Genomic DNA, 24,022 nt, shown 5'->3' on the forward strand with positions numbered 1-24,022 from the left:
AATTTATATATAAGGGCTAAAAAATTAGGATTTTGCATGATATGTCCCCTTTAAAACTCATAAGAACCCAAAGTTAAGACCCCAAAAATAACCCCCAATCAGTGGCGTTAACAAACTGATTTAATCATAGAGTGTGGTCTTACTCCCAGAAATCCTGCTGAGTGTGTGTATTTGGTCACCTTTACACACACATCGCTTCTATTAACAGGTTCTCCTTTGGCCTTTCACATCTCCACATCTGGGCCTGATCTGATTTAAAGAGACTCTTGCCATAATCAAAAACAATAACTGCTCAGAGCGTACACCCCCCCACCCCAATCCCACTGACGCCCCCTACTCTCGCCTTGAAGTATGAAATAATATTCTGTGTGTGGGCCCCAGCCGAACGCTGAGAACGCAAACATTTCACAATAAAGTTGTTTAAAGAAAGGCCTTGGCATTGATGGCTGGAAGATAGAGGACATGCTGCGTTAATTACAAGCCCCCGTTAAAATAAACTACCGGTATAAAATATGACTCCATCCCTCGCTTATTCTTAGGGATTTGAACCTATAAAACATTAGAGAGGTGTGTACCTCAGATATGCTGTTTGGAGACCAAACACAGCAGCAGCTCTTTGGTTGGAGATCGAGGAAAAACAGACAGACAGACAAAGGAGAATGAGGGGAATTGGGGCATGATCAGCGAAAAACACAACAGAGCTGTACGATCAACAAAGAAAGGAGTGTTTATTCTGCATTTAAAGTCTTAAGAATTTTTCTCCTTGCCACTGTTCACTCAAAAGGAAAATAGCCTAGTTAAGCGGCAGGTTTATTATTCTTCAAAGCCTGGTCTGAAAAGTAATATGCTTTAAAGGCACAGTAAATTCACTGGTGTGTGCCTCCCGCCTGTATGTGTTTCAGCCTTTCCCTTACCAAGCACCATGCCTGTGTGAAAGAGGGCAAGGTTATATTGCAAAGAGAGAAGCTGAGAGTTGGATTATTTTTTCTGAAGTGTGGACTTAAGTTTCTGCTCTCTGTTCTGCTGCTGGGTGGCCCATTTGGCTTTATCCGTGTTAACATAAGAATGGAGGGGTGGCCAGGAGATGAGGGAGTGGAAGGAGGGGCCGGGTAGCTGGTTTAAATTATTCTGCGCCTCCGCCGCTGCATAGCAGGAGCTGTTGTTATCCACTTAGAACATCAGACGATTTGTTCCTTCTCCCTCTCTCCTTTTCTAAACCCCATGGGCATCTTTATTCAGGACCCTGCGTACATTCTCCTGTAATTCTCATCCTGGCCATGGTGTACGTCAGTTTGTCACCTCTCCTAAATTCAGAAAAACAGTACTGAGATTTTTTTATCTCTGCAACAAAAAGGGTGATTGACAAGATGATGGGTTTTCCCCTACAACTTAACTAACCTAAAGTCTTAATTTCTATTCAGTTGAAAAAAATTGTCTCTTGTGAGAATCTGCCCCAAAAGAACAAATCAAAATCTCAAATGTGAACCCCCTAGCTGTAATCTAAACTGAATGACGAGGGCTGTGACGCTCACAGGCCCAGATGAGGAATGCAGTTGTGAGGAGATGTTTGTATACATTCAGCTTGTGCCTTGTAAAGCAGCTTTGGTGGTGGAGCACAGCTTAAAGACATCTGGATGCGATGAAATGCCATTTGTCTAAACAATCAAGAATTTAACCAAAGCCACCCAACGTGCGCTCTGCTTATAGGACATACTTGTGCAATAGGCTTCAGCAGAGATGGAAATTGACAAACATTTTATTGTGACATTCTCCTGATTTCTTTTTCTTTTTTCAATCTTTCAGCAATAAACAAAGGGGGGGAAATAGAGGAAAAAATGCTTAATAACGAGACTGTAAAAAGTAAGCACATACGGTTTGAGCCCAGTCTTCAAAAGTAAGAATACCCATTTTGGGATATTTTCCTGATCACAAACTGTGTTTTAAAGAATCTGTGATATGTGCACATTCACCCAGTCCAGGTTCAACTAATTCATATATTACAGTTTTTATTCTTGTTTAATCATTATGTGCTCTTAATGCCAAAAAAACCTTTTGTTAGCATTATTAGAGGCTAATGGTTAACCAGTCGCTGGAATTCTTATAGTTCCTACAGATCCTTTCTATCTTAGCTGTCAATCTTTACTTTCTACCAAATCCCCAAAGTGCTTTCACACAAACAATTAAAAAAGTATTGAGGTACCTTTCATGCCTTTGCAACTGAGTGTTCTCAGCCAGTTCGACAAAGTCTTTTCGGTCAGCTTTGCTGGTACCAACCCCAGATTAAGGAAGATGGTAGATAAATGTTTATTATATATTTAAACATATTTATTAATTGTAGTTTATAACAGATTTTAAGTGATTTTATGGACTTGTCTCTACTACAGCATCAGTTACACGTGCACTGATATGACATTGTATGCAAATTAGATAATGACATCATTTGGTAACTTCTAGCAACTTTTAAAACAGACAATAGTTGTTTCCTTACTCACAACTTGGCAACAATGTTGGTCAACAAGATTTACCTCCTTCCTTACTTCACCACGCAAAGGATAGCACTCCACACACTGTACCGAGTTGCACTTCAAGAACAACATTGCGTCATTTTAATGTTGCACAATCAAGTGACACTCCTGTTATTTGATGTTTCTCCATTATATTTGAAAGAAAACAAGACTGTTATACACAGAACCTAAGTGTAAAATAATAAAAACGTGCTGGGATGGGATTTCAGTGCAAGGTGAAGACACAAAACCACTAGATAAACAAGGAGACAGGGGATGAGGCATTATCTGTCAAAAGAAATGCCACACCTTTTGATTTATTTTCCAATTAATTCCATTTAAACAAAAGGTCCAGACAGTTGTGAAAGGCAGAGCTCTGACTTTGCCAGTGGTGTGTGCGTACGGCAGCAGTTGTGAAAGGGGCAGGCAAACATGACTGGGATAATAAGCGTCATGGAATCTAATCAAATTCCTAAGAGGAATTGATTGTTGTGAGGCAGCCGGTGCAGGAGTGGGGTTGACAATAAGCTGAAATTTAAGTGTTAATTTTTATGCTAATCCTCTGGCATCTCTGTGTGATGCAATTTGGTCCAGCAGCCCCTCGACTTTGCGCCGCAGATATGAAATTGTCCTGCGTACAGAGAAAATGTCAGCTTGCCAGACCCTGAAAGCTTGTAATTTATTAGGTATGTTTCTATTAGTATGTGTCACAGTTGTTAGAGAGCCACATGTGCAGGAAGGCAGTCGCTCCACCTTGTTCTCTTTCTCCCTTTCTCTCTCTTTCCATGTATTACACCTATTCTATTCCTGTGTGCCAACTTCCCAAAATCCTGTCTCTTGTCCACATTGGGTTTTCTTCTTCTTTCCAAACTAGCATCTTATTCTTTAGCGTGTCATGCACACCACACAGCTACAATGACACAAACACCAAGCGTGGTCTTAAAATGGTCTCGGATCAGTGCTTGCTTCTATGGAGCCTTAATGTATTATCATATATCTGGTGGTCCTTGCCCCCTGGACAAAAGGCTATTTAATACAATTTAATGACATTCTCTAGAATTCCCGTGTGTGTGCGTGTGTGTGTGTGTGTGTGTGTGTGTGTGTGTGTGTGTGCAGGGTAGGCTAAAAGAGTAACAGAAGTAGGGAAGTGAAAAGAGAATTATTCAGGATTCAGTCATGCAAGTATGCCAGTGTAAAACGTGGGACTGTCACTCTTCATTCTCTTTATTTAGCTCTCTCCTCTGCAGAAATCCAGTCAAGTCCAATTTATTTATGAGCATTTTAAAACAACAAGAGCTGATCAAAGTGTTGCTCATATTAAAGATCCGGTGTTAAACAACAACAGAATCCACATTAAAAGAGCACAGTATTAAAAAAGAAGTTCAACTAAAAACATGTCAAGTCAAAATATTTTACCTCTTAGTATGGTTTAAATACCAAATAATAAAAATTAGTTCTTAAGCAGGTTTTGAAAAGATTGAAAAATAGTTAAAAATAATTACATTTATGAGATATCATTACCTTTTCTTGTTTACTTCAAAATTAGAAAATACTAACTATAACAAAATAAACCAACATATAATAACTAAATCTTAAAAAAATGAGTTAAAACAGTTTTCCAATATATTTGTTTCCATGGTGTGGGTTAAAATTATGGCATGGCAAGATGTCAGAAGGCTGCCCTCCTTTGGACCTCATCACTGTGGGGATCGTTGTGCAGGAAGAGTTTCAAACAAGCATCCCTTCTGCTATCCACACAGATTTCCATAAAATGTGTTTTTGCCCACACAACATTGTAAAAATGCACATATTCATAGTAGAACATGCAAAGTTTCCGTCATCATCTTAACAAGCCAAATGCTGTGTCTCAGGATGAATATGAAAAACTGTCACAGTACAATTTTAGCATGTTTTCTTGAAAACAGCAATGTTTTGGGCTTGGGCTAGTTTCAGATTCTCACTGTTTAACCTTGGGCAAAAATACCAATTTACAGAGTTAAAACTAAAATATAAACCTGCATGACATCATGTAGAACATGAAGAAAGAGTTATCATATTTAAACATATTTTGATAAATAGAGACACATAGAAGTGCATGAGAACATGTTCTATTTAACATTACTATTCAAAATATTTTATGCACTCTTTACATTGATTTTAAATGTCATTGTCAGATATTTAGGAGCTAAAGGTTGAAATTCAAATTCAGTCTTAAATAGTAGGATTACATTTCTGGAATGTTTCAGTAAAACACCAGCTCGACAGGCGGTTCTCTAAGAGATTAACAACAGATACCCAAAAAAAATGTAAACTCCAGCTAAGTTTGGCAGTGTAAACCTGCTTATTATGCACAATGGCTCTTTTCTGCTCTTTTAGAAGGAAAAGTGAGATCTGAAGAGCTGATATGAGCTTCTTAATTAGCCAATGCCAGCTATGCTGGTAGAGAGCCTGCATTAGGCCGTGGACTTTACCAACAGACATGGTCACTATCCTAGTTTGTTGTTTTAAAACAGTCTTAGCTTAAAGAGGGCAAAGAGTGATTTCTCTCCTCTATCAACCCGATTATATCTATCTATCTATCTATCTATCTATCTATCTATCTATCTATCTATCTATCTATCTATCTATCTATCTATCTATCTATCTATCTATCTATCTATCTATCTATCTATCTATCTATCTATCTATCTATCTATCTATCTATCTATCTATCTATCTATCTATCTATCTATCTATCTATCTATCTATCTATCTATCTATCTATCTATCTATCAAATATATATATAGACTCCCAGCTGGGGCACTGCATGGAGTTTGCATGTTCTCACTGTGCATGCGTGGGTTCTTACCGGGTAGCCCGGCTTCCTTTAACAGTCCAAAGACATGTTTGTTAGGTTAATTGGTCTCTCTAAATTGCCCTTAGGTGTGTGAATGAGTGTGTGCATGGTTATTTATGTGTTGCCTTGCAATGGACTGGCGACTTGTCCAGGGAGTACCCTGCCTCATCCCCATAGACTGCTAGTAGCCAGTCTTCATTGATTGCACATTGCACCAGTAAGAGCAGAGTGTGAAGGTTCAATTAGCAGGGTAAGAGCACAGTTTTGCTCAAAATATTGAAATGCACACAACATTATGGGTGACATACCAGAGTTCAAAAGAGGACAAATTGTTGGTGCACGTCTTGCTGGCGCATCTGTGACCAAGACAGCAAGTCTTTGTGATGTATCAAGAGCCACGGTATCCACGGTAATGTCAGCATATCACCAAGAAGGATGAACCACATCCAACAGGATTAACTGTGGACGCAAGAGGAAGCTGTCTGAAAGGGATGTTCGGGTGCTAACCTGGATTGTATCCAAAAAACATAAAACCACAGATGCCCAAATCACGGCAGAATTAAATGTGCACCTCAACTCTCCTGTTTCCACCAGAACTGTCCGTCAGGAGCTCCACAGGGTCAATATACACGGCCGGGCTGCTATAGCCAAACCTTTGGTCACTCATGCCAATGCCAAACGTCGGTTTCAATGGTGCAAGGAGCGCAAATTTTGGGCTGTGGATAATGTGAAATATGTATTGTCCTCTGATGAGTCCACCTGTACTGTTTTCCCCACATCCGGGAGAGTTAAGGTGTGGAGAAGCCCCAAAGAAGCGTACCATCCAGACTGTTGCATGCCCAGAGTGAAGCATGGGGGTGGATCAGTGATGGTTTGGGCTGCCATATCATGGCATTCCCTTGGCCCAATACTTGTGCTAGATGGGCGCGTCACTGCCAAGGACTACCGAACCATTCTTGAGGACCATGTGCATCCAATGGTTCAAATATTGTATCCTGAAGGCGGTGCCGGGTATCAGGATGACAATGCACCAATACACACATTAAGACTGGTGAAAGATTGGTTTGATGAACATGAAAGTGAAGTTGAACATCTCCCATGGCCTGCACAGTCACCAGATCTAAATATTATTGAGCCACTTTGGGGTGTTTTGGAGGAGCGAGTCAGGAAACGTTTTCCTCCACCAGTATCATGTAGTGACCTGGCCACTATTCTGCAAGAAGAATGGCTTAAAATCCCTCTGACCACTGTGCAGGACTTGTATATGTCATTCCCAAGACGAATTGATGCTGTATTGGCCGCAAAAGGAGGCCCTACACCATACTAATAAATTATTGTGGTCTAAAACCAGGTGTTTCAAACTTAGACACACAGTCTTCAATCAGTTGTAGTGTAGTGCTTTCTCATATTATTATGATGATAAGAGTTGGTATCAAAAGTCCAAAACTGGTCCATCTAGACATTTCACCTACGTTATCTAACAAATTGACTTCCAAACCAAGAAAGATGTGATTTTAGATTTGTTTTCCCGTTTTATTTTTAGCCCCATGTCTTTTTCTCTTTATTTTTATACACTGATGAAATCACTGTGTGCCCTGCCTGCACATTGAGTGGCTCTAGGAAGGCAGTCAAAAACTGTACTCAGCGGGCCCAGAAAACATGCTGAAAGGTTTGGATGCAATTCACATATAGGTCAATTAAATGCAACAACATCTGCTCTCTCCCTACCATTTGCATATAGCATTCATATGTTAATGATTTCCCTTGTTTTTTTTTTTTTTCTTTTCTCAGCTTGTGTGTATGTGCGTGTGCATGTGTATTTGTTTCTCTCCTTATTTTCTGTACTTCCTCCCCTCCTCCCAATCTCTTTGTATTGCCAAACAAAAAGAGATGCTGAAAATTTGGATTCATACTCCGCTATTTAGAAAAAAAACGAGAGAGAGAGAGACGCCCGTCCTATTTTCACTTCCTCTTGCTTAACGATTAAAGGGGAGGTTAGATGGGTGCCACAGTTGTTCCACTGCCATGCCCTTGATTTCTACAAGAAGTCCCTTTAACAGCAGAGAAGGCGAGGCCCTATCTCTTCCCCGAGCAGCTTAATGCTTTATAAATCAATGATGACACAGATGGACTAGCGATAATCTATTTAGAATGCCTCACAGCAAATATTGTTGTGCAGATGATTAGACAGCCAGTTATTTTAAGCCCCCAAAACCTAATCTTCTGCTTCTAATAATGCTTCTCAGATTTATAATAATATGGGTTTTTGATGTTTTACTTATTTCATATACATTTTGCACATATACAGTGAATATTTATAAAGTTTTCTTGTTTGTTTCTGCTTATATAATTAAAAGTGAGGAAGGATGTGTGAGTTGGTGACATGACCTGCTTTAGAAACAAAAGACCCTGTGTCTTCAAAGAGGGCGGAGGAGGACCTTTAGCACAATTGTATCTCCGGGGCATTTGTGTGCACATTAATGTGTGTGTGTGTTAGACTTGTCTAGCGACACGAGGGGGGTTAATGACAATCCAGGGTCCCTGCCCCTTTTCATGGTCGATGGGTTTCACTTTAGATTGCTGGGGGCGAATAGAAGGAAGAGAAGAGGAGGAGCTGGGAGAGGAAAAAGAACGGAGGAGGAGTCCAAAAATGAAGTGGAGGTTGTCAGACGTGGCAACTGCTCGGAGGCCCTGATAAATATAAGCCCTTATTGATCGGTTGAAAATGAAAGATCCCCGAGTGGCGTGCAGTATTTAGCTTCTTGTCTGCCTCACGTCAGCGGTGGCCTTGCCTTGGAGGGATAGATTTTCAGCTGTGCCTCCGGGCACCGCAGCGCACCGGCTTTGATTTCATCTTTAACCTTTTTCAGCCACGTTCCCTTGACCTCTGCAGCAGCGCTTACTGAATTTGTTAGATTTCCATCTTGACATTGATCCCCAACCATCGCCACCTCATACTTGTCTTCCTTTCAACCTGTCTTCTTCCTAATGCTCCATCCCTTGTCCATTCTCCTCCTCCCCTCTCTCAGGTCTATATTTCATTATCACCTCTTTTTCTAATCCTTCTCCTCCTCTGTGTCTCCCTCTAGGTGGCCATTCCAGTAAGCACTAGTCAGTGAAGAGTGACAGCAAGAGGCCTCTTGATCCCAACAGGTTGTTCACCAGTATGCAGGTGGTGTATTAAGGTCAGTTCACACTCCCTTAGCACATAGAAACCCCTGACTTCACTTAGTTTTTTTTTACTAAACCCTGTTTTATTTGCTTCTCACACTGTAAGTATAAAAGAACAAGACACATATACACACAGTTAAATGCACACATGCATTCACACATTCCAACTGTTCGTCATTCACCCACCATTTAGCTTTATCCCCAAAGGCACTGTCTTAAACCAAAACACATACACACACGCAGTCACACAGCTACAGTACACTGCTGTTATGTGCGCAGACAGAACTTGTAACAATCTGGATTGTGATAATCTATGATAATCATCCACCACATGCCACCTAAAAATGCACATGGGTGGCATTCAACACCCACACTGGCAAATTGCTTCAGTGCGTTTTGCTTCCCTATGCCGTTCTTCCCAATGTCACTACCTCTCAGGTCAATGTCACCGCTCCTGTCCTTATTTTTCTTCTTATGTATGGATGAGACTGCTCTGTACTGCACAAAAGGAAGGAATCTCAAATACTTTATGTTTAGCATTAGTGTAATTGTTTCCCAATATGTCGAAGGATAGTTGTGGGTGATAGATGTGCAATGTTAGAAAACATGGATCTGTCCCTCACTCCTAAACAATGTCTCCCATCTCTTTTTGTATTCTCTCCCTCTCTTACCTCCTTTAGCTAGATGGATGATAAATTCCCAGCTACAAAGCCAGCAACAGCTGTTGGCAGACAGACCTGATATGAGAATAGCAGCATAGGATGAGCGGGCATTAAAAATTAATATGCTATTTAGCCTAGGTGTATTTTAGGTATTTGACATTTTCATGTCCGGGACAGACTAAATTTATTCATAGCTGAGAAAAAAAATCTAAAAAAAAAAAAGAAGTAGAAGAATGGGTGTGGGGAAACGAGAAGAGGGCGGGGGATGCATGGAACAGTAAGTGAGGGCCGTTCTGGTTTTATGGTCAGCCTGTTTCACTTTGCTTTCCGCCACAGTGATCTGTGTGTGTGTGTGTGTGTGTGTGTGTGTGTGTGTGTCTTCGTAACATATCTGCTGCACAGGAGTGTGGAACGTTATAAAGCAATAATAGCACCACACATGTTCAGGTTTTATAAAAAACATTAAAGGAATTGCCTGAAAAAAGATGGCAACTTTAGCATCATTACCAGCAACAGTTTAACAAGTTTCAGTATTCCAACTGTTCTTATTAATATTTTATATCTTGTCTTGTCTAGTCTTTTATATCTTGTCTCGTCTTATATCTTGTTATTCTACCAGACACCCAAAATCCGGTCACAAGAATTAGTTATTATTTAAAACTAGTGAAGACTTCTTTAATGTTTTTAACTCCAAATGTTGCCAGCCAGCCCGGCACTTTACAAAAAAAATAAAAAACGTTCAAACATAGATACAACAGGCTGTTAAGCTTGGGGATCATATTGAAAGCTTCCACTTTACCAGATGAAGTGACACTGACAGCAACCAGATAGCGCTCTGTGAAAAAGACTTCACTTTGAGAACTAGTAGAGCGTTTTCTTATCCTAAGATCCTGTGTCTTGCAAACACATTACACTTAACTGGCACTGTTACCCCTCTGAGACACCAACAGTGGTAGTCACAGAGCCGAGATGAAAGTAGGTTTAAACTGAAGGGCAAGATAAACAGTTGTCTATTGTAACAGACTGTATTGCTCTAGCTTGCTGGTTCTGCCACGTCAACTTCATCTAATTAGGAGGATATTATTGCAAAAAGAGAGATAGGGAACTTTGCTCTGAAAGTTGCTTCCAAAAAGTTGCTTGTGTTGTAGTCCTAAACAATCGACATCCTAACTCATATTGGAAGTGTAGTACTAGAATGTTCCCATGAACAGTTACAAGTGCAGTTTTAACCAGTTTTAAAAAGCAAAAAGTTCTAATTAGGAAACTGCATGGTGTGGTAGAGAAGGTACAAATGTCCCATAACCAGGTCAACCAAATGTGCTTCTGGCCTGTTTTTATTTACTTTACATTTAACCTTTTTCAGCATTTGCTTACTTGAAATCATTGCCTGGTTAAAGCATAAGAAACTCATTTCCAGCTCACACAGCATCCATATCTACACTCTCTTTCAATAACCTGTCGCTGACGGATCCTCAGGCAGCACTTCAGCTCGATCTGATTGTCTAATGAAAATGGCACAAAATGAAAATTATTCTCGCAAACTGATACAGATTGAGCCTGTTTATCTTCTTTGTAGTCAGCACAAGCTTCAAAGAAATGTAATTAAGTGAAAGGTCTCTTTCATGTTCACACCATATTTGTGTCATTTGTTAAAGGACAGAAGTGCTTAAAAGAAAAGTTTTCATTTTAGGCAACATTTGGTCTATTCCCCAGCTTATTGTGTTGGGATTTCAATACCTGATACCAACTAATTGGTTTACCCAGTTTAACCAGCCTGACAATTGCACAAACAGATAAAATGTATTTACAGAAAAAATGGGTGTAAACACTATGAGAGATGCTTTGAAAAAAGTGATAAGAATTTTAAAGGTTTACCCCAAGCTGTTTAGGGGAAACACCAAACATGTGGAAGAAGTTGTTCTGGTTAGATGATGCCTAAATTAAAGTTTGGCCTAGATGCAAAATGCTAAGTTTGACAAAAAAACAAAACAAAACACTGCAACTCACCCATAACACATCATTACTATGGTAAAACATGGTGGTGGGAGCATTTGAGTGCGATTGGGTGAATGTGGCTCTAGTGTGGCGCTTTGAGCGGTCTATGACTGGAAAAGCACTATATAAGTTCAATCCATTTACCATTTATATTGTGGTGGGATGCTCACAGTTATGCACTACTTTGTGTTAGTCTAGCTCATAAAATCCCTTAAAGTACATTCAGGTTTATGTTTTTAACTTGACAAAAATATGGAAAGGTTCAATTGGTCTGATTATTTTTGCAAAGCAATTTATATATTACTATTATTTAAAAAATATCAAATCCAAGAATTGCTAAGAATGCAAAAATACCAGTGGATGAACCAATATGAAATATAACCACTGTGCATGAACCACAAATTCGCCACAGGTGTCAGAGTAATGCATTGCTGTCTCTCGATAAATCACCTTCCACCCCTTCCAAGCTGTTCCTCTCATCTCTCACTTTTTCAGAACTTACTATTTCTTTGCTTTTCCACGTTTCCCCTCAGCTCTTTCTCTCCATTTACATTACTACCACACTCGACACTCGAAACGTCCTGCTACAGCACGGCACTGTATATACGCTCACTGTTATTACCTTAGGGAACGTTTTTGCAGCTCTGTGTTTAACACCATAACCTCCACTACATCAGCAATGGCAACCCAGGAAAAAAAAACCAGGAGGTGGAAACCAGAGATGGCTCGTGTTAGGCGAGCAGCCGACTGATCACCACAATAAAGACGACAAGAGGGAACAAGAGAGAGAGCGGGAGGGAGACCAAACAAGTCTACTTTATTTCAACCCACTGGATGATCAGCGCTTCTTAAGGGTTGGGATAATTTCTTGCGATATCTCTCACTACAAAGTAAACAGAAATCAAAGCCCTTCATGCTTGAAGACAGACGCACTAAATGAAAGCAGCTATCTTAACAACCTCATTCATTTCTGCTCTTTTTCCCCCTCATGTGCTCCATTGATTTCACATAACTAGTGTTAAGTGAAACTATTTTAGTACAATGGATCCACTTGACTTTGTGTCTGTAAGCTGGGCTGTCTTCAGTACAGTCAAGTAAAACTACTAACAATCAGGCTTGCTGGATTAAAAATTAAAAGTCAATTTGAAACATCAAGCAAAGCTTTTTTTTCTTTCTCTTCCTGTGAATAGCTGCCAGTTTCTGTGGCAGTGTGGTTTTCAAAGTGTCACAGCAGCCTGTGTGCCTTTGAGGCTAAAGCTTCTTGGCAGATGTCACTCCCTGTCATTCAGATTCCACCACCCAGCCCTGACCAACATATTGTACACATTACCCTGCTCCCGTTCAACTCATCACCCATCACAGAGTCCCCTAATTCTCTTCTAGTATTTGAGGGACTGGGGGCATCTTAATATCATAAATGAGATCTAACAAAGGAATCAAAGCTAAAGGTCTTGTCCTTCTTAGATTAGTGATTGAGAAATTTGGGATGATAGGCGACTAATTCAAAAGACAGTCTGCGGCTCCAGGAACCTTTTTTAGGAACCAAAGTAGATTTCTGGGAACTTCCTTTGCCCCCTGTCCGTTTCCTCCTCATCTACCAGGGTAAAATAAATTTAGCTGAGAAAAGGGCCCTGGTAGGGAAGTAGTACTACTTGTTTTGCCCTGAACTATTTCATAGAGTTTCATAATGAGAGGGTGCTAAGCAATTGTAGTTGGTTGAATTTGTTCAACAGTACCGTTACCTTTTCAAATTTTCTGTCATGTTTTCTGTTAATTTCAATTGTAAGAGAGTAAAATTCATTATTATCCTCTTTCAGCCATCTGTTGAGAAACAGGAAGTAACTTCTCCAGTTAAAGTCATATATTAATTAAGGTTTTAAGTTCATGTTATAGTTGATGCACCCTTATTGATCACTCTTTAAAGCCTTTTATCTCTGAGGCACAAATCAAAGCAGCCACAACCCTCCTATACCATGAGGGTATGTGGGCTTGCTAGCACAGATTTTAATTAATTGTAACAGTTTATGAATTTTACAAACTGCTTTGACCATGAAGTGATTTCAATCTTGTTTCATAGTGTAATCAACGTAAAATAATCTGAAGTTTTTGGTCTAAGCTGTAATCTGGTTGATCAAAATGTCAGTCAACACTCCTGCAGTAGAACAAGGGATCGTCTCAGTATCAACATTATTGTTTTAGACCACACAGTGGAAAATACATACAAGAATTGGCCTGGATGAAGAAAAATGTTCCTTGAAAATAAGATTGGGTCATAGAGTCATAGCACATCTTTATTTTTTTACTCATTACAATACTTTTTTACCTCTTGGTGTGCTTTTAGGCCATGGATCTGGGCAAAAAATAGAAAAGAAAATAGAAAACAACGGACTGAACTTATATAGTGCCAGTCATACTGACCACTCAAAGCGTTTTACACTAGAGCCACATTTGCCCAATTGCACTCACAAGCATTCACACATCTCTACACCGATCTGTAGGGAACTTGAGAAGTGGCAAGAGGAAGCTGGAATTAAACTCATAACTTTCAGATTACAAGACGACTACTATTCCCACTGAGCCACAGTCTGTGACTGGTGGACCAGAAGACCAAAACCTGTTGCAAATGTCCACAAAGGTGTAGTCAAACGAACTCCCAGCATACAACAAGCCCCATCCCCCATCCCCCTCTCTCCAACAAAGCTCACCCACCCCCCGAATCGTGGCATTGCTTGTCTTCCTTGGCGAGTTTCCTGAATTAAACTACTGGCTTCCTGTTCCTGTTCATATGCACGACCACATCTGGGGAGCCCGCTCACAGGACCCCGCCGCTTAATAACAATCACCTTCCCTTTCACTCGGCCCTGATTGTTTCTAATTCGCCCTGACAGATAGTAGCTGACAAGCCGCCCGCGCCTCCCTCCCTCCGTGACCTGAGCTCACTCAGCACACTTATAAGGCCTGTCATTTTTAATATTTGATTTTCACTTTGTAAAAAGTTATGTGTTTTAGAGCTGCCACAGACACCCCACCCCCCAATTTACATGATGAAATCACTATTTAACTTAAGCAATGACCAGTTTCCCTTCACTCTCTCCCTATTGGCAGTTTCAATTGATCCGCTTTTTTTAAGTCTTCATCTCACCTTCTCTTCTTCCTCATAATTCATTATTTGCCTCTCTTTCCTCCTTTTTCAATTTCACTTTTTTAAGTGTTGTTATCCCCCTATTCCTCCTGATTAATTTTTTGCATTATGAAAAGAAGGCAAGTGGGATGTTGGCTCTTACACAGACTTTATCCAGGTGTAAACATAAAGCCTCAGCTTTAAGGATGGTTGTAGGTATCAAAAAATTACCACTTTTCATCCATCACAGGCTTCCAGCATTATTTGCTTTCCATTGATTCCCATTAAAGAGATATTGAGGCATGTGAAATGCATATCAGGTAGGCTGATCATTAAATGAAAAGATGGATTCATCGTCATTTTGACGGATGACATTTTGCTGTGCGATCTATAAAGTCCTTCAATAAAAATATAATTTGGAGCTTAAGACAAAGAAAGAAGTGTGTGTGTGGGGGGCTAGAACCGTACTGAGAAAATATCAAAAAAACACCCATCCTGATAAACCATACCCCCCCCCCCCCCCCACACACACACACACACACACACACACACACGCCCCTTAACCCAACATTGTAGCACTTCGATACAGGGACATTGAGGTGCTTGGGGCGCACTCAGTGCCATTCCCGTCTTTACCCGACGACAAAAACACAACTAATTGGAGTACCACTGCATGTTTTCACTAAAGGCACAATTTAATTACATTTGAGCTGGGAATGAGTATTTTGGGAATGTCTGTATGTTCATTCAAACAAATGGAGCGAATGAAAAGCAATATTTGTTTTGCTTTGATTAACAAACGGGCAAGGTAATTTGTCAAGGAGAAAAAAAGAGTAAGGGCAGAAAATCCCGTTTAACCCCCAGCTTTCCAGTGGCAAACCCATCTCACCCTCACACACAAACACACACATGCTCATTCACACACTCTGTCCTTCTTTTAACATCTTCCTCTGTCTCAACACACAACTTTTGCTTCCGGCTTTGTGACTGACCTCCCTCTTTGCTCTTTTTTCTTCGTTCTGTCCTTCTTTTCATTTGCCCATCTATCTCCCTGGAGTGGGTGCTTTGTGGACCTCCTGTTCATAAATGCTTTATTAATAACTCAGTGAATAATGTAAAGAGTATTGTTTTCTCCAAGGTTGTATTAATAAACATGAATGAATTTATTTGTCTTCACCAAAGCATGATTAATGCACATTAATGTCTGAATATTGCTCACTCTGCCCTGCATCACCAAGCACACATCAGCCCCATCCCCACGCTGCCTCTGCCACAAAAAAAGACAACCTATCAATGTTAAATATTTATGGCATAATATTAATAGTTTTGTAAAGAAAATAACACGTTATTAATCCACTGATTAACAACTGATTAACCTTTTTTATTAAACACGTGATCCGTGCATCATCGACTCAGGATACGTTGACTGACTGCACTGCAGAATAATTATTTTTGTGTCTTTTCTAATTGCAAAACTCGCATGGGTGAGCTATGTGCATGTCTACGGGTATTTCTTTCCCTCTCGCCTAGACACATGCACGGATGCAAAACTCACACGTGTGCATGTAGTGTAAAATGTATACATCTAAGGAGTTAGTGGAGGATGGGGGGGAGGACAATAAAACATGCAAACATAAACTGGCAAATTCTTTAACTCTGAGAGAGAGCAAGCACAGCACCCAAATTTAGCAGCAGATCCCTTTAAAACAATGGGGTTTAATTCACATATCCGTTTCTTCTGCAGTCACTGCCATGGGATGGGAAGAGGAGTGAAAACATAGCTGAAGGACAAACAAAATTCCCTTTCTCTCTCTCTCTCTTGCCTCTGCTCATCTCAGAGCTATTATTTGTTTATTTTTAGTTCCCATCAACCAAAAGACAATTATGTTATTTTTCCTTACATAGTGGAACTGACCTCAAGTTGGCAATGATGGATTATAAACATATGAATTCATAGTTCAAATCCAGGGAGTGGATTTTTCACTTACTCTTTTGTTACATTAAGTTGTTCAAATGTGTCAGTGTTGGGAGAGTAAAATTTGGAATCTCGTTTGAAAGTCAAGTGATGGAGCTTTTTAAGCAATAGTGTTTTACATTGTAGTTGTACTTATAACCATAAAATGTCATTTTGAAACTTAAAACACGTTTGCGGCTTTATTGTCTTTCAGTTGAAAGGACTGAGGCGTAAACCTCAGTATATAAATGAGAAACAAGAATTGACCATTAAATATCCTTGAACAGGATGTAAAGTTGTTATCGTGAGCATTTTTTGTAACTTTCCTTTCATTTTGTTCTTCTATAACTTCTCACATTTATTACTAGTGACTCTTGCATTATTTTGTCTTTTTTATTGTCTTTTATAGAGCCTACAGTTTACTACCTAGACACTCTTTTTTGCCGTGTCTGTGTGCTTCCTGAAAGGACCAGGATGACATGGTGGTTTGAAGTCAACCTGCTGCTATTACGACATCTGGACCCAAACGAAGTAGTCCCAGCCCTGTATTGGGTGGCTTATGTAAGGGTGCGCTAGCTTTCTGGTTCGATACTGTGATATAAAGATTATTGATGGTCTGTGTGACTAGCTGGTCCAAGGTGGTCTGAAGGCTCCTTTGTGTGCAGGTACCTGCTTAGTGAGGGTCTCCTATTTGTGGGTTTGTGGCAGAGCTGTTTTGTGAGAGAGGCTAATGTCTAATTCACACCTACCAATCTGCTCTGCTGTGCACTAAACCGCGAAGCCGGTGTGATGCAAATTTCATTATCTGTACCCGCCCACTAGGGTCTGCTACAACGTTTTGTGGATGTTGGTGCAGCTCAGGTTTTGTGACTGCCCTGGCTGTGAGGGCTGACAGGTAAACATAACAGTCCTATTCAAATTGTGGTGCCAAACGCAAAGAGCACTGCTTGTTGACGAGGCCCAGCTGGCTCCCAGATGTAAAGAAGTATGTTAAGGCCTAGATAGGTGAGAGGTGGGTGTACCACAGACAGGACCCCAGTCCGTTATTTTGCCAAAACAGAAGTGAACAGGACAGACATACATGCATGCACACAATTAAGCATCACAATTTAATCTGTTGTGTATGCTGAAGTACCTAAAGAAAACTCACACAAGTAGGACCTGCCGTCTCCTCATCAAGGCTCAGGCCAAGTTTGAACCCAGGAAGTTTTTGTAGTGAGGCACCAAGGACAACACCTGGAGCCACTTATGATCTCCCATCTATTCCATTTTTTCTTTTTTTTATTTACACTCAAAAACTAACTTAACAGGCAAAATAAAATAGCATAGCACCACTTTGTTGTAAAATGTTCTGTTTGGCTTGTAATGTTTCTCTGAATGCTGATGTTGAGGCTGATCATTATTTTACTTCTAGTAGTCCTGATAAGACTGGAATGTCTCGTGTGTTTGCCACTGTCTTTCCCTTCTGTGATTGGTTTGCTCAGACTATCCTTCATATTCCCCTTTCCTTTGTCTTTTTCATTTGCTGTCATCAAAATAAATTAGCCTGATCCCAAAATACACAGACGGACATATGGTTTGGCCCAGTTTCTAAGACATGTTGGGTTCAGTTTTTGGTCATTCTATGAAAAGTGTGTGTGTGTGTGTGCTGGGTTGGTGGCCTTCTTGGGAAGTGAAAGGTATTTATAGTGTAGCTCACACAGATGTGGAATTCACACTAATTAATGCAGTCAGTTCTACTGCTCCAGCCATCTTTTTAATCTTCAGTGTGTCTATTCTTTCTGAAGAAGATACCCAAAGAAAAGAACAGATACATGAAAGTTAGGCCTTATATGATTTATGTTTATCCAGTAAGGACACAAAACTATCGCATGGTGTGGATATTTCTCAATTACTTGGGGACTTCTAAGTAGTTATGATTATGCTGTCACTGTGCTAGGTGCTGACTCAGCACCAACTAATGGTATTAACTGTGGAGGGGCAACTTAGGACAGCTATGTTTTAGAACCTTTTCTTCTAACTTGCTCTTTAAATTTTACAAATGCTTTAATGAGTTCATTTGGTTTTGTTCCCCTAGACTTAAACAAAAATATCCTGGTTAGCCAATACATGTTGAAACAGAGTTTTGAACTGGTACGAAGTAGGTCAGCAACAAGAGCAGCATTTGTATATAATCACAGGGGGAGTGTGAAGATGAGAATGAGATAGCTGACATGAACATCTCACTTTCTTGAACTAATTTATTGCTAGCTGTCAAAAAACATATATTGGCATTGCTTAAACAAAGTAACAGAAAAGCTGTTGAAATTGATAGCAGTACCTGATGTGGTAAACTTCCAACTCTAGTGGAAACCTTTATTTTGAGACCAGGGCTCAATTCAATTTTATAAAATTTGGTAGATTTAATCAGAGCAGTATCCAGAGGGCAAACCTGGGTAAAAATTGTCGGAAGTGGGAATGGCTAAGAGCGAAAGACTTTTGCACACTGTTAACTATTAAAATTTTCAATTAAATTCAGTTTATTTACAGAGCACCAATTCAAGGCACTTTACAAACAACAAAAGAAGTCAATTCAGTTGAATCATATCAAGTCAATTACATACATTCCAAATTGATCCTAGTTTTCAAACCATCCAGTCATATTTAGTTTATTATTCAAATTGGTTAACACTTTCTCTATCTAAGAAAATTGTACTGATTTTATCGAGTCAGTGACTTGCAACATTCACTCCTGCTGGACGAACATGTTGCAGTAGTGGAAAGGAAAACTCCCCTTTAACAGGGGAAACCTCAAGCAAAACCAGGTCCGTGTGAGTGACCATGTCCCCGACTGACTGGGGGTTTAAGACAGAGAATACACACAAAAAATACAGAAGCCCTGTTGCAGGAGTACTTTCTATGGTAAACAAAAGTTAAAAGTGAATAGCTGTAATGGCTCATTTAGTGGCTTCATCCAAGAAAGAAACACAGCGAAGCAGATAAGCTCTGAGACAGTTTTCAGGTCTATAGGATGAAAGAGGGCTCATACAGTTAGTCACAGTCAAAAGCTCAGCGAATAGCTATGACTAGAAGAGAGCTGGGGTTAAACATTGAAAGACAGGGCCAAGTGCATCATCTATAGAAGGAGAACATGAAGTTGTTGGTAGAAATAGCTCATCTGATGACCCCTTCCAGGGAAGTGTCACAGCTAAACAAAATGCCAGCCCAAATGTAGATTCTATGAAGTGAAAAAACAAAGAGAACCTCAAGTTAAAAGCTGAAATAAGAGAAAACAATGCAACATAGGAGAGTAGTAGGAGAATGTAGCAGAGTGAGGAAAAGTGGCAATTATGTCCTCTAGCAAGCCTATAGCAGCATAACAACAGAGATCACTCAGGATAACCTAAGCCACTCTATAAGCTTTATCAAAAAGGAAAGTTTTAAGCCCAGCCTTAAAAGCGGACTCATAAAAGTCTGCCTCATGAACTAAAACTGGCAGCTTGTTCCAAACAAGAGGGGCCTGATAACTTTAAATGATTTGACAGGGAGCCAATGAAGGAAGCTACATTTGGAGAAATATGATCTTTTTTAAAATTTTCATCAGAACTCTTGCTGCAGCGTTTTTGATAAGGGGGAGTTTTTAATTTAATTTAATTTTATTTTTTTGTGGCACTAGAGGCCTTTATCTTGTTAGTTGACTGACAGGAAATTGGGTCCAGAGAGCGGGGAAGACAAGGTCAACAGGCCGGAACTCGAACCTTTGACGGTTGACTGTAGGCTCCTTACCTCTGGACCACTGCAGCGGCCAAAGCTGAAGGCTTTTCACTGCATTTTGTGGACTTTATAAAAGTAAAGGAAGTTTACCCTACTGAGCTGATATTTTCCAAACACATTCCGTGGATGCAAAGGAATTTTTAAAAATGTAAACACGTCTTTTATATATAACATATATTTACCAAGATGGCGCCGACGATGGCAGCCTCGGAGCTTCGCTCTCTCTTTGTTTTTGTATTTTGTGTGTTTTTATGTTTTTCGAGCCACAGTACTGCGGTCTCATTCAGTAGAGAGGAACTTCTCAACATCAGAGAGTCCTCTCTTGGGATTTTTTCACCATCTTTCATTGATCCGAGGTTCACTGAGCTCCTGGCAAGCGGAGCTGCGGCACTATATGGGATACTGCGCCGAAAGCGTCGGAGGGGAAACCGTGCTGGTAAAGCTCCACAAAAGAGGACTTCGCACACCACTGCCTTCAATCCACCTGGCAAATGTCCGCTCTCTAAACAACAAGATGGACGAGCTGCTTCTTCTCACCGGTAAAAACATGGACCTCCGCGGATCAGCGATTCTCTGCTTTACCGAGACATGGCTGAGTGAAAACATCCCGGACCGCGCACTGCTGTTGCCGGACTTCCAGTTGCTCAGAGCGGATCGCAGCGCGGAGCTATCGGGGAAGAGGCGAGGAGGCGGAATCTGCTTTTAGATAAATGAAGGTTGGTGAAGAGACGTAAAAGTGCTGGGAAAAACATGTAGTCCAGATCTGGAGTCATTTTCCATAATCTGTAAACCGTTTTATTCACCGAGGGAGTTTTCCTCGTTTATAATAATCGGCTCATGTTTTCCACCGCATGGCTGCACTTCTGCCGCGGAAAAACATCCTGCTGAGCTGATTACAGACATGGAGAAAAAATACACGGACTCTTTCATCATAATACTGGGAGATTTTAACAAAGCAATCCTCTCCCATGAACTCCCCAAATACAGACAGCATATTAAGTGTCCCACCAGAGACAAAAACACACTGGACCATTGTTACACAGCTTTAAAGGACTCATATCATGCTGTTACCAGGGCTGCTCTGGGTTTTTCTAATCATTATCTAATCCACCTCATCCCAACCTACAGACAGAGATTAAGAGCTTCCAAACCCAAGGTTCACACTGTTAAGAAGTGGACTAAGGAATCAAAGCAGATGCTACAGGCCTGCTTTGAATGCACAGACTGGACTGTTTTTGAAACCTCAGCCACTGACCTAAACCAACTAACTGATGTGGTGACATCATACATCAGTTTCTGTGAGGACATATGTGTGCAGACCAAGACCTTCTGCACCTTTGGGAACAATAAGCCATGGTTTACTCCACACCTCAGGAACCTGCGCAGGGAAAAGGAAGAAGCTCACAGCAGTGAAGATTGGGGGCGGTACAAGCAGGCCAGGAACAAACTAACAAAGGAGATCAAAGCAGCCAAGAGAAGCTACAGTGAGAAGTTTAAGAACAGCCTTTCTACTGGTGACACTTCAGCTGTATGGACCGGTCTGAGAAACCTGACTGCCTATAGGAGCCCGACCACCCATCCTGAACAGAATCCTCGACTGGCCAACCATCTGAATGGCTTCTACTGCAGACATGACAAGAAGCCATTCACACCTCAAATCATCCCCTCCACATCCCATTCAGGAACAAATTTTACCCATAAAACAACCAACCCCCTACCTTCAGATCCTCTGCCTGCACTAAAGATCTCCGAGGAAGATGTAAACAGGCTCTTCAAGCGCATGAAAACAAAGAAAGCTGGAGGACCTGATAACGTCTACCCATCATGCCTGAAAGCTTGCGCACATCAACTTGCTCCGATCTTCACAAGGATCTTCAACAAGTCACTGGAGAAATGTTATGTCCCCTCCTGCCTCAAACGATCCACAATCATCCCGGTGCCCAAGAAACCCACCATCGTAGGATTAAATGACTACAGGGCTGTAGCCCTGACGTCTGTGGTCATGAAATCCTTTGAGCGGCTGGTGTTGAAGCACCTGAAAGACATCACAGGCCCCCTGTGCTGGACCCCCTGCAATTTGCTTACCGAGCAAACAGGTCGGCAGATGATGCAGTCAGCTTAGGTCTATACTTCATCCTGCAACACCTCGACCACCCAGGGACATACGCCAGGATCCTGTTTGTAGACTTCAGCTCGGCCTTCAACACTATCATACCAGACATCCTCCACCAGAAACTCACCCAGCTCAACGTCCCAGCCTCCACCTGTCAGTGGATCAACAGCTTCCTGACGGATTGACAGGTGATTGGCAGGTGAGACTGGGGAGCATCTTCTCCCGATCCAGATCAATAAGTACTGGTGCCCCCCAGGGGTGTGTTCTATCCCCACTCCTCTTCTCTCTGTACACAAATGACTGCACCTCATCGGACTCGTCCGTGAAACTCCTGAAGTTTGCAGATGACACCACTGTCATTGGACTGATCCAGGACGGTGATGAGTTTGCATACAGACAGCAGGTGGACCCCTCCTTGAACCGTCACCTTAACGTGGTGGAGGGGTTTGAGTGCTCAAATGATCCTAGAGGCTATGTTGTCTGGGGCCTAAATGCCCCTGGTAGGGTCTCCCATGGCAAACAGGTTCTAGGTGATGGGTCAGACAAAGAATGGTTCAAGAACCCCTCATGAAGAACACAATATCGAGGCACGTGACGTCGCCCGGTACGGCGGAGCCGGGGTCCTACCCTGGAGCCAGGCCTGGGGTCGGGACTCGTCGGACAGCGCCTGGTGGCCGGGTTGCTCCTCGCGGGACCCGGCCGGGCCAAGCCCGAACGAGAGACGCGAGGCCATCCTCCAGTGGGCCCACCACCTGCAGGGGGAACCGTGAGGGACCGGTGCAAAGAGGATTGGGTGGCGGACGAAGGTGGAGACCTCAACGGCCCGATCCCCGGATGCTTAGGCTGGCTCTAGGGACGTGGAATGTCACCTCGCTGGGGGGGAAGGAGTCTGAGCTTGTGCGGGAGGTCGAGAGATATCGACTAGAAATAGTCGGGCTCGCCTCCACGCACAGCGTGGGCTCTGGAACCCATCTCCTTGAGAGGGGTTGGACTCTCTTCTACTCTGGAGTGGCCCACGGGGAGAGGTGGCGGGCTGGTGTGGGTTTGCTTGTTGCCCCCCAGCTCAGCCGTCTCGTGTTGGGGTTTACCCCAGTGGATGAGAGGGTTGTATCCCTGCGCCTTCGGGTTGGGGAGAGGTCTCTGACTATCATTTCAGCCTACGGGCCGAGTGGTAGTGCAGAGTACCCGGCCTTCTTGGCGTCCCTGTCGGGGGTGCTGGATAGTGCCCCTCCCGGGGACTCCATTATTCTGCTGGGGGACTTAAACGCCCACGTGGGTAACGACAGTGACACCTGGAGAGGCGTGATCGGGAGGAATGGCCTCCCCGATCTGAATCCGAGTGGTGTTTTGTTATTGGACTTCTGCGCTAGTCACGGATTGTCCATAACGAACACCATGTTCAAACATAAGGGTGTCCATGAGTGCACTTGGCACCAGGACACCCTAGGCAGGAGGTCGATGATCGACTTTGTTGTCGTATCATCAGACCTTCGGCCGCATGTTTTGGACACTCGGGTGAAGAGAGGGGCTGAGCTGTCCACTGATCATCACCTGGTGGTGAGTTGGATCCGCTGGAGGAGGAGAAAGCCGGACAGACTCGGTAGGCCCAAGCGCATAGTGAGGGTCTGCTGGGAACGCCTGGCGGAGCCCTCGGCCAGGGATGTATTCAACTCCCACCTCCGGGAGAGCTTCGACCAGATCCCGGGGGATGTTGGAGACATAGACTCAGAGTGGACCATGTTCTCTGCATCTATTGTCGATGCTGCTGCCCATAGCTGCGGCCGTAAGGTCTGCGGTGCCTGTCGTGGCGGCAATCCCAGAACCCGGTGGTGGACACCGGCAGTAAGGGATGCTGTTAAGCTGAAGAAGGAGTCCTATCGGCTGTGGTTGGCTTGTGGGACTCCTGAGGCGG

General features: G+C 42.1%; 1 protein-coding gene across 5 annotated transcripts in view; it reads left to right on the forward strand.

Moving 5' to 3' along the window:
* znf536 (zinc finger protein 536) overlaps positions 1-24,022 on the forward strand; it is a 247,619-nt gene that overhangs the window by 86,340 nt on the left and 137,257 nt on the right. For all 5 annotated transcript variants that reach the window (XM_047362958.1, XM_047362959.1, XM_047362957.1 and 2 more), the window contains one exon: positions 8,431-8,526. The gene's annotated coding sequence lies outside the window, so the exon portion shown is untranslated. The remainder of the gene's footprint in view (positions 1-8,430; positions 8,527-24,022) is intronic.

The sequence above is a fragment of the Girardinichthys multiradiatus genome, chromosome 4, assembly GCF_021462225.1.
Source record: "Girardinichthys multiradiatus isolate DD_20200921_A chromosome 4, DD_fGirMul_XY1, whole genome shotgun sequence".
Lineage (NCBI taxonomy): Eukaryota > Metazoa > Chordata > Actinopteri > Cyprinodontiformes > Goodeidae > Girardinichthys > Girardinichthys multiradiatus.